The 11,583-nt window shown below is 37.7% G+C and overlaps 1 protein-coding gene across 1 annotated transcript in view; it reads left to right on the top strand.

The window, feature by feature from the left end:
• Positions 1-10,755: 10,755 nt before the first annotated feature.
• Positions 10,756-11,583, top strand: part of LOC308686992 (uncharacterized protein) — a 57,786-nt gene continuing 56,958 nt past the window's right edge. Inside the window, exon 1 of the mRNA XM_081359150.1 lies at positions 10,756-11,040. The gene's annotated coding sequence lies outside the window, so the exon portion shown is untranslated. The remainder of the gene's footprint in view (positions 11,041-11,583) is intronic.

Raw genomic sequence — 11,583 nt, 5'->3', positions numbered from 1 at the left:
CGTCGCTCCTGATCTGCCTGCTCCTGCTGTCTTACAGTCTCCCGGCCTTCCGTCCTGGCCATATGGGCTCGAAGCAGATTTGCCAACTCAGTCACCGAAACTTCTCTATCTCCCATTGCCTCGCCTCCTTCAGCTCCTTCAACCATGTCCATGTCCTCCTCACCCCTTTCTTCCTCTTGCTGCAAGGGAGGAGCCTTAGGACCACCTTTCTTTAAGGTACGACTCATATTAACAGGGGAAAAAAAAACACAGCCTCGAGGGGCAGAAAAAACAAAACACAGCTTTGTGTCCTTGACTGACTGAAATATCCCACCGCTGCCACCATATGTGAGGGACCAAGAGGCAAGAACAAGGAACACAAGCTTTGCAAAAGAAAATGGGTCTTTATTTGAACCCAAGGAAAAAATAACTTTACAAACTCATAAATTTCTTACAACAAAAATAAACAAACAGAAAATGAGATCAAAACAATTAAACAAAATAAACAAACAAACAAACAAACAAACTAAAACTACTGACCTGCTCAAATGAACAAAGCAACAGTTTATAAAGGAAAGGATGGGCCCATTACAAATTAAGAGGGGAAACAATTAAACTTTACACTCAACATATAACCATAAGTAAATCAAAATCAAATCAAACAAAGGTATATAGTACATAAAGATAAGAAAAGCAAAATATAATCAAATATCATAAATATACAACTAAATAAATCAATTGATAAAGACATTAACGTTTCTTCCTCCCCCGGGCAATTCCAGCAAATGGTATGTCCGGGCGGAACCAATAACGCTTAAATTCTCTGTTCCTGCCCGGACTCCAATCCTTGTTACGCCAGGATGCGGCTGCAGCGGACCATGTCTGAAGTTCATCACGAACGGTAAACTTAAACTCAAAATAGAAACAAATATAAGTAACATACAACGTAACTAATTTGTGTGCACTTCAAATCAGTAACAATGTATATAAAATGTGCTGTAAATGTAAACATGTGAAAACCTAACAATAAAGAAATAATTAATATTGTTTGTTTTGTGTGATTTATTATGATCCATCATTATACTGAAACAAATGAATATAAATGACAAAATAAGTTTAAATAAAGAGTATTCTTAAATGTATATCCTCTGTGTAAATGTATGCATGTTGGCGTGTGTGCGTGTGTGTATCCACATTACCGCTCTTGTGCGGCCACCACTCAGGCCGTCACAGTATGGGATCTAATAAACATGTTGTTGTTTTAGAGGAAGTGATAAGTTTATTTAACTCTATTTGTTCTATAGTTGTAAAGCTCTGTATTTGTTTTTGCGGGGTGATAATCGAGGCTGAATTATAAGGCGCGATTGAAGATTGAACGTTTACAATTGTGGTTCTGATGTTTTCTATTTTCTCAGTGAAAAATTTCATGAAATCATTACTACTAAACTGTAACGGAATATTTTGTTCAGGTGACGCTTGTTTATTTGTTAGTCTAGCCACGGTGTTAAATAAAAACCTAGGATTGTTTTGGTTATTTTCTATTAGTTTGCGGAGATGCTCAGCCCTGGCCGCTTTTAGGGCCTTTTTATAACGTGACGTACTGTCTTTCCAAGCGATTCTAAAAACCTCTAAATTAGTTTGTTTCCATTTACGCTCTAAATTACGAGTTTCTCTCTTTAGAACACGCGTAGTATTGTTGTACCATGGTACTTTAATTTTCTCTCTGACCTTTTTTAGTCTCATAGGTGCAACAATATTCAATTTCCCAGAGAGAATGGTGCTCATAGTGCTGGTTAGTTCCTCTAGTTCATCTGTTTGTTTGGGTTCAGGCAGCAGCTGAGACAGATCCGATAAGCAATTTGAAAAATTATCTATGGTGGATGGAAGGATTGTTCTGCCTAATCGATAACGCGGCGCAGCATGATATATTACAGGGGTACGTAATATGCAAGTTACCATGTAATGGTCAGTGACATCATCACTTTGTGGAATGATATCTATATCGGTTGGATCGGTTCCAAGTGATATAATTAAATCGAGTGTATGATTAAAACGATGAGTTGGTCCGGTAACGTTTTGCTTAGCCCCAAAGGAGTTTAATAAATCGATAAACGCAGCCCCTAACGCATCATTTTGATTATCTACGTGGATATTAAAGTCTCCAACAATTAATGCATTATCGACATTGACCAATAGATCTGAGAGAAAATCTGCAAATTCTTTTAGGAAATCAGCGTAAGGCCCTGGCGGTCTATATACGGTAGCCAAGGCTAAAGATAATAGGGATGTTTTTCTAGCGTCTAAGAGCGTAACATTTAGTACAAGTACTTCAAATGAAATAAACTTATAACCCGTTTTCTGAGTAACACTAAGAAAATCTCTATAGATAGTTGCAACACCGCAGACGCGACCAATCAGAAACAACAACAGGTGACTTTAATGTCATCATGGATGAAAAGAAAGAAAGGAGATGTGAGTTGGTTGATTCAGTAAATTAGCTCAGGTCAGGATAATCATATTTTCGGTCTACACCTGTTGATAACTGAGCTAACGTTAACATACACTGCTGCTTGGTAATTCAGACTTGGCTAAATATTTAATTTTAATATTTAATTAAATATTCTGTAGCTTACAAAAAAAAAAAAAACATTCTGTGTAGGCCTACCATGAAAACGAGTCCACTTTAAACCGCAGCATTTTCTGTCAGCAATGTATGACAAGTAGCCTAATGTTAGTGCTGTAAACGGAAACGTATGCGATTAATCTTTGTCCAGCTTTAACGTGTTAAAATATTTATCGCAGCGTCCATTCTTTCTGTCATCCTTTGGGTTATATGATCATGCTCTCCTTCACGCAAATGTTTTAAACTATCAATGCGCGAGAAGACAAAAGAGAACGCGCTGTCAGTGAATGTCCTCCTGAAACACACACACACACTCTTTCTCGCTTAAACGAACCATAACACACACATTTATGCCAAAATGTCAGTTTTGTCGAGTATCTTCACAAGAACAGTCAAGTGAGTTAAATGCAATCTTAAATGGAAGTAAAGAGTAGAGAATGAGATGCGTGAGATCCTGTCAGCAGCGGCGGGTATTAAAGTGACAGCAATTCTCTCTGTTAGTAAAGTTAACCAAAGAACAATGGGAACAGAGAAAATTACTAACTGCTCAACGCTTAAGGATTAATGTATTTTTCATTTATAATTTATGCAGTGCGGACTGTTTTATAAACGTATTCAATTTCTATATAATTCACATCGGTTAGACAGGTAAGGTACAGGTAAATATGACATTTATTATGGGTTTAAGTGAGGATTGTTTTAAGTTCACTTAAAAGTTGTTATATTTTTTTAAGCCTAATAAATGTTTCAAATTTTGGAAAAATAAATTTTCATCGAGACATAAGTAGCTATATCAGTGATACTGGTCTTCATTCATAAAAATATGCCATTAACATGCTTGAAAATAAATGGTGCCAATGAATCCCCCACCCACCCCCACACACACACCCCCACACACACACAAATTTCAGGTTCAGGATTTTTTTCCACTTTAACCCCTGAGTAGACGGTTGCATAGTTCTAATTTTCTCCCTGATATTATCAATCTTATAAGTGAAGAAGTTCATAAAATCATTATTGCTGTGCAGCATGGGAACGTCTGGGCTAGGAGTTTTATTTTTCGTTAGTTTTGCCACTGTTTCAAATAAATACCTAGTGTTGTGTTTGTTTTCTTCTAATAGGGTTGAAAAATAAGCAGATCTAGCAGCTTTTAATGCCTCTCTGTATAAGATCGAGCTCTCTTTCCATGCAATGCGAAATACCTCTAGTTTTGTTTTCTTCCAGTTGCGCTCCATTTTTCTGGCTGCTTTCTTAAGGGCCCGAGTGTGCTCGTTGTACCACGGCGTTGGACGATTTTCTTTAATCTTCTTTAAGCGCAACGGAGCAACTGTGTCTAAAGTGCTGGAAAAGAGAGAGTTAAACATTTCTGTTGTAATATCTAGATCTTCTAAGCTATCTGGGATGCTGAGATGATGAAACTGATCAGGAAGGTTATTAATAAAGCAATCTTTAGTGGCAGAAGTGATAGGTCTAACATATTTGTAACACAGAGTCGGCTTTGCAGTCTTAGCTAAATTAAATTTACACGAGACTAGATAATGATCTGAGATGTCATCGCTCTGCTGCAGAATTTCAACGGCATCCACATCTATTCCGTGTGATAATATTAAATCTAGAGTATGATTACAACAATGAGTAGGTCCTGACACGTGTTGTCTAACTCCAATAGAGTTAAGAATGTCCTTAAATGCCAATCCTAATGCATCTTTCTCATTATCTACATGTATATTAAAATCACCAACAATTAGGGCTTTATCTGCAGCCAATACCAACTCTCATAGAAAATCAGCAAATTCTTTGATAAAGTCTGTATGGTGCCCTGGTGGCCTGTATACAGTAGCCAGCACTAATCTCAAACGCGTTTTGTCTTTTACGCTAGATATTGTTATATTAAGCACCAATACTTCAAAATAATTATATTTGAAACTAGACTTAGTCATTATGAAAATATTACTATAAATTACAGCAACACCTCCTTTGCTTTTTAGACGAGGTTCATGTTTATAACTGTAATCTTGGTGGGTGGACTTATTTAAAGTAATGTAATCGTTTTGTTTTAGCCAGGTTTCTGTCAAACACAGCACATCTAGGTTATGGTCTGTAATCATATCATTAACAATAAGTGCTTTTGAAGTATGAGATCGAATATTCAGCAACCCAAGCTTTATATTTTTTTCATTTGTATTATATCTGTTTTTTAATTGTTGAACATCGATTAAATTTTTCCCCTTAGATGGGTTTGGAAATGTTTTATATTTCCTAATTCGGGGAACAGACACAGTCTCTAGGCTATATGATGATATCTAGGTGAAAGAGTATCTATGTGATGAGATTTATCTGACCTTGGTGACGGGAGGCCGCTAGCAGACGGTCGGTTAAGCCAGTCTGTCTGCCTCCTGACCTGAGCCCCAGATTGTCATGTTTGAGCTCTAAGACAATGTGCCATATTACTAGAGAGAAGAGCAGCACCATCCCAGGAGGGATGAATACCATCTCTTTTCAACAGGTCAGGTCTGCCCCAAAAACTTTTCCAATTGTCTATGAATTCTATATTATTTTGCGGACACCACTTAGACAACCAGCCATTTAGTGATTACAGTCTGCTAACTATCTCATCACTCCTGCGAACAGGAAGGGGGCCAGAGCAGATTACAGTGCCTGACATCGTACTTGCGAGTTCACACACCTCTTTAACATTAATTTTGGTGATCTCCGACTGGCGAAGTCGAACATCATTAGTGCCGACGTGAATAATAATCTTAGAAAATTTACATTTAGCATTAGCCAACACTTTTAAATTTGCTTTGATGTCAGGCGCTCTGGCTCCCGGCAAACACGTGACTGTGGTGGCTGGTGTCTCTATTTTCCATGTAATAGAATCGGCAATAACTAGGGCACATTCAGCACGATTCTCAGTGGGTGTTTCACTGAGTGGGGAGAATTTATTTGTTATGGTAATCGGAACGGAAGAGTGGTGTTTTGTCCCGCGACTATGCCGTCTCACCGTTACCCAAGCCTGCTGCACGGGCTCTACTACAGCCGGGACCGAACAGTGTACAGTGTGTTCTAAACTAGTCGCATCCAAAGCAGTATCTAAAGCCCTTGCACTCTTGCTATGTTTCTAGTTCTGAGATCTTCTCCGTCAGCCTGGCTATCTCCCTACATTTATCACATGTAAAAGCTATGCAGAAGGAGAGAGCTATAGTATGCATGTTACATGAGGTGCAAGTTTTAGTTTCTCCTCCCTTTCATCATGTCTTTTAGGTGATTCTGATAAAGAATTCATCAGTTTTGATCCTTTCATGTCTAAAAGTTATTAGTCTAATATATATGTTTTAATACATTGAATTAGGTCATTTCTGTATCTTCATGGGTATGCATGAACACAAAGAAAAGGTGTTGATCAATTTGATGCATGCATAAATACAAGCACTAAAAGGCACAAATAACATAAGACTGGCAGGTACTGAGGACTGCAAGGTGTTTTAAGCTTGCCACAGTTCCTCAGGCAACATAAAATGGTTTATGCTGACATGTTTATAAAAATAAAAAAGTACAGTGACACAATATACGCATAACCAAATATTCTTAAACACAAAACAAAATTGGGACGCTTAAATCATTGGTAATGATAGTCATGTTAAAGAAAATATCATGTTTGATGTCTTTACATTTACACTCAATCACATGTTTATTTAATTAACAAGTTGAACCAAGTAATTGTATGATAATACAGAACTAAATAAATCTAAACTAAACTTTACTGAACTAAAATTGATAGATATTCTGATTTGGCCTAACTATTAAAATTGGTAAGCTTAAATGCCAGTCCAAGTTGTACTTTTGTTCTTTGTGCCTTTTTAGTACCTGGATTTGTGCACCAATGAGCAGATCACATACACTTTTCAAACTGCATCAAACATTTTATCTGTTTATTTCTTTGTTAATGCTGAAACTGTAGAGACACAGATTTTTTTTTACTAGTCTGGTTTTGACTTGTGCTTCTGCCTTGAGTAAAATAAGCACATTTTCCATACCTTCTGGTTAAATTTGGATATGCCAATCCATTTAGCATTGCAAACAACAAAACAAAAAGAAAAGAAAAATAACTTAACTTAAATTCTACTTTCTGCTAACAAACAAATTATTTTATTCAAGATAAACTGCTACGGGCACGAGCACAGTCTTGTATGATACGCTGCACAGCATGCTCGACACGGCATGGTCAAAAAGTTTGTTTGACCTTCCATTGTGCTACCTGTAACTCATCATCACCACCTTCCATACACCCAAAATATGCATTTCTGTATATAAACAAAAACTCAAAACAATGGCTCCAACAGAAAAAAATTGTATGTTTAAGATTATATTTGTGGATTCTTGCATTCCTATGACGCTGTTCTCTTTTCCCTTCAGGCCCAGAAACATCGTCAGTTGAACTCACAGAGGCAGACATTATCAATAAATATTTCTCAGAGGGCCACACATATGAAGTGATCCTTGATTTTCTTTAAACAAAGCATAATATTTTCCTGAGTCTGAGCACCTTGAAGAGAAGGCTAAGGAATGCTGGCCTAACAAGGAGGACAGAGTATACTCCCATTGACACTGTGAATGCCGCTATTACACATGAACTGAGAGGCTCAGGTCAGCTTCTGGGTTACAGAGCTCTGTGGCAGACATTGCGACAGAAATATTTCCTGACAGTTAAAAGGGATGATGTAATGCATACAATTCGCAGACTGGATGCATCTGGAGTTCAACTTCGCCATAGACACAGGTTTGTCCGAAGAGGATACATTACAGCAGGACCAAACCAAGTGTGGCATGTTGATGGGTATGATAAGCTCAAACCATTTGGTGTTGCCATTAGTGGCTTCATTGATGGGTTTTCTAGGAAAGTGATGTGGCTCAGCAGTGGCAGCTCTAATAACGACCCAGGGATTATTGCTTACTATTACATGCTGTGTGTATCAGACTTTGGACTTCCAGCACGCCTTCGCACAGACTGTGGGACAGAAAATGGCACTATGGTAGCCATTCACTGTGCATTAAGAGCACAGCATACAGATGATTTTGCAGGAGCCCTCAGTCACATGTATGGCACCTCAACTGCAAATCAACGAATTGAATGTTGGTGGTCCTTTTTCAGGAAGCAAAGGAACAGGCCTTTTAAGATTAATCACAAAAACAAAAATGTAATGCTACTTATTAGTCATGTGGGTTTTTTTTTTGTGTGTGTGTGTTGTCATATGACAGAGGCTTTAAGCTGTGTCACAACATATATTATGTAAGAATAACACTAGACTAGCCTGGGTGCCAGCCCGAACCCCGCCCACAACATTTTTTGGTCGGGAAGTTCGGTCTGGACTCGATCCATTGAGGAGTAATTATGCTCGGCTCCTAGAAGGCTGAGGCAATCAAATTGCCAGGGCGGGCTTTAATCAGTGATGGACAGATGATCTGCGGTTACGTAATCATCCACGTCACCAAAGAGCGCTTGATTTGAATTAATTTACAACAAAGACGACTGCAGCAGGAGAATTGAGATTTCACGAGTTCACACTTACAAATAAGTCAGATAGAATAAATGCGTAGGCTATATGAGATGTCACGAGTTCACACAAATAAGTAAGATAGAATAAATGCGTATATGATGTGCTGTCCGAGGAGAGGGCTGTGGGCTCGGTAGCCATACTCCCCCCATACTCGTGTTCCTGGTTGCGAGAGAACAAGACGAGTGAGGATTCGGGTTGGTGGAGGGACCGAGGGATGCTGAAAAACTGTCAAGGAGTGTTAGGTAAGTTGACAGAGTGAATATGCTTCCTCATGCTGATATAGGGTAACGTTAGACATGGTATTGTTTGATGACAAGTTGATATTGGATTGATTATTTAAACATGCTCCTCCCAAACTTTGTTTATGAAACATCATGTGTAGATTCCGCCATCGCGTCTGTTATAGAAGATATCCACAGCGCATTCATTTTAAAAGAGGAACAGAGAGCCACGACATTTTGTTTGTTGAAAATATGAATGAAGAACATGCATCATTTACTCCGTTGCTCTGACTGGTTGTAGGTCTATCCAATTGAGTGCAGAGGTTTTTTTTCCTATTTCGGTTGAGACACGCCCCATAATCAAATCTCTATGGAGCGGTCTCAGACTCACATTCTGACTAGAATATGAGTATGACGAAGTCAGGCTAACACTATACTAAAATGTAATGCAAATCTTTTTCCTGATGCTATAAGGTTTTATTTACATTGATGCTTAAAATTATTTGTAAAAATAGGAATAGAGTTTAAAAGAGTTTGAAACATTTGTTTTAGAAATCATTTCCATATACCATTTATTCAGCACTGAAGTAAAACATTGTGTATACTGTCATTTCATTGTTAGGACCCAGTTCTGGATTGAGCTCTTCAGTGACCTGAGAGAGAGGCACCTTTTCAATGGCAGCCATGAGCATAAGTGCCTTCTACGGTATGTCTTCTTGGGCATCTTGCAGAAGGACTTTGATGAGTACAGAGAACCTTGGAATAACCACACCATCAGACCTGTTCGTCAGTCTCGTTGTCATTCTGGTAAACCGGAAGCAATGTATCACCTGCCTTACAGGTTCGTATTTAATCCATCCAATGTGTGACCATTTTCAGTACAAATCATATTGCATTTTCACGTTATTAAATGTAATCATTAATTATTGCAGAAATGTAATCATTCATTATTGAATCATACTATATGATTGCCTATAGCTGATGCAGAAGTGTATAGTAGAATGTCTAAGAAATTTATACTGGGACCCTTTCCACAATTCCCTCACTTGACGATTATCATATTATTTTAAATCAGAAAACAAGATCGATATTTACAAAAAAAAGATACAGATACTCTTAGACAAAAAAAAAAAAAAAAACACCATTCCACAACAAATACCAAATGTACAATGCACAAAGCAAAAAAGGTGGATTTTTCAGATTCAGTACCGCAAAGTGCATTTGTAGTAAAGGCAAATGTAATGAACATATTTGACAACAGAAGAGGACCTCTCAGTCAACCTTTGGCTGATTTGTCATCAAATAAAAAAACATTAAAAAATTGAGATGTTGGATTATATTTTATTACAGCTGGGGAACTGACTTGCATAATGAGCTTTTTTTTTTACCTTAGCCTGTGTAGTTTTTAATATTAAAATTTGTAATGAGTTGACTTGTAGTGTTTTGATTTCTGACTGGCCTTAGGTTTGATGCAGGGGATTGTGGATTCCCAGTGTCACAGGATGTCATTCAAGAGTTCGAGGACATTCTGCCACCGCAGCGCAGTCTTTGTGGTGATGGTAATCTCCAAATGCGTTTTGCAGACTTAGAGAGACAGAGTGGGCTGTCTCCACCAGTCAACTGGATAACTGCTGTTGAGAATTACATAACACTCAAAAATATGTCTGGACTTTAAGCATTAGTTTTTGATTCTGTGATATGATTATTTGTGTTATACATGCACATGATATCGATGCCATTACAGTTAAAGGAGCTGTATGTAAGAAATGTATTTCAATTAATCATAAAATGGCCCTGATATGTCACTAGACATTAAGAAATCATGTTCATTTCAAATACTTATATCACTGACAACAGTAGTACGGCCAGGATTTTGTCATTTAAATAGTGAAGTTGCAGCCCTCAACTGATGTTGATGTTGTCATTTTGTGTTTTGGCCTGAAACCCCACCCTCCACCTATCTACCAATCACAAAGTCAGTAGTGTTTTGGCATCCGGGTTGCCAGCTCTGCCCTAGTTACCACAGCTATAGCAGCCTACGTTGTAGGCTTGATCCTAGCTTGATCTGCTATTTGCAAAAGAACATTTATGCTTCTGGATTCTGGAGATCCTGTGAACAGCCTTCGCATACTTTAAAGCACAGTATTTGTTATATAATCCCTAGTTTACTCATCTAGACAGTATAGTGTAACTTATTAACTGCTGACTGGGTAGATAGACCCAGTTTTTTGTAACTTTGTTATTTTGTAACTTTGTTATTTCTAAATGAAGTACATCCAACAGTTTTATACATTTTAAACAACTTTATTTGTTCGCTGCATGTTTACACCAGTGTAACCCTAACCCTCCCCCTCTCCCTCCCCCGTTTTGGTTTGACTTGTTCTTCCTCTTTTGAAGCGGGACTCAAGGGTGGAGCATTGAACGTTTCCTGTTGTTCATTTTTATGAATTTTCAACGATTTAGACCTTGTTTGGCTTTTATTTATTTTACTAAAATGGTTTAAAACTAAATAGAATATGTTAGTTCCGTATGTTAACTATAATTTAGTTTCTATCGTCGCGCTTTTCAACTCGTGGACTTCAAGTGGATCGAGATTCGTCAGTTTCATTTTTCATTAGGACGCAAAATACAGAAAAGCTTCGATCAACACTGCAACCAGGTTAGTCTAGTGCATTTGTTACTAGCGTACAGTTTTCAATAACTTGTATTTGAGATTGAATTTTAAGAGAATTAAGTAATGACGCACCGAAAACCTGACCAAAACGAAACCGAAACCGAGGACACTTGATCTATTAGACTTTGCTTGGAATAGAAATAAGCGTGAGCTCGTGATTATGCTGTGACTATAGTCTACAGTAGCATATCTAACTTTTACTCAACATTTTGTAGAGAAACTTGACAATATATATATTTTTTGAGTGTGGCTGTTTTGTGTTTGCCTATGCTATATTTTCTAAAAACAGTCACACACGATGCAATTTCATGAAATTCAAACAATAAATTTGGTTTTGATGTGATTTAACGAGTCGAGTGCTTCAACTCTTTGGAATAGAAACATACTACTTATCATTAGAAAGCAGTTTGGAACTTGTTTGGTAATCTGTGTTAACATTACAATCTGCTAGTGGCCCAGGTAGCCTATTACAAGATGTGTGATTGGTCTGTTGAGACTAAAGTGTGTCTTTATATGGCCATGTGAAAC

Source organism: Scardinius erythrophthalmus (genome assembly GCF_964197995.2).
Source record: "Scardinius erythrophthalmus genome assembly, chromosome: 2".
Classification (NCBI taxonomy): Eukaryota; Metazoa; Chordata; class Actinopteri; order Cypriniformes; family Leuciscidae; genus Scardinius; species Scardinius erythrophthalmus.
Note: the sequence above shows the minus strand (reverse complement) of the source record. Positions and strands in the feature narration are given on the sequence as shown.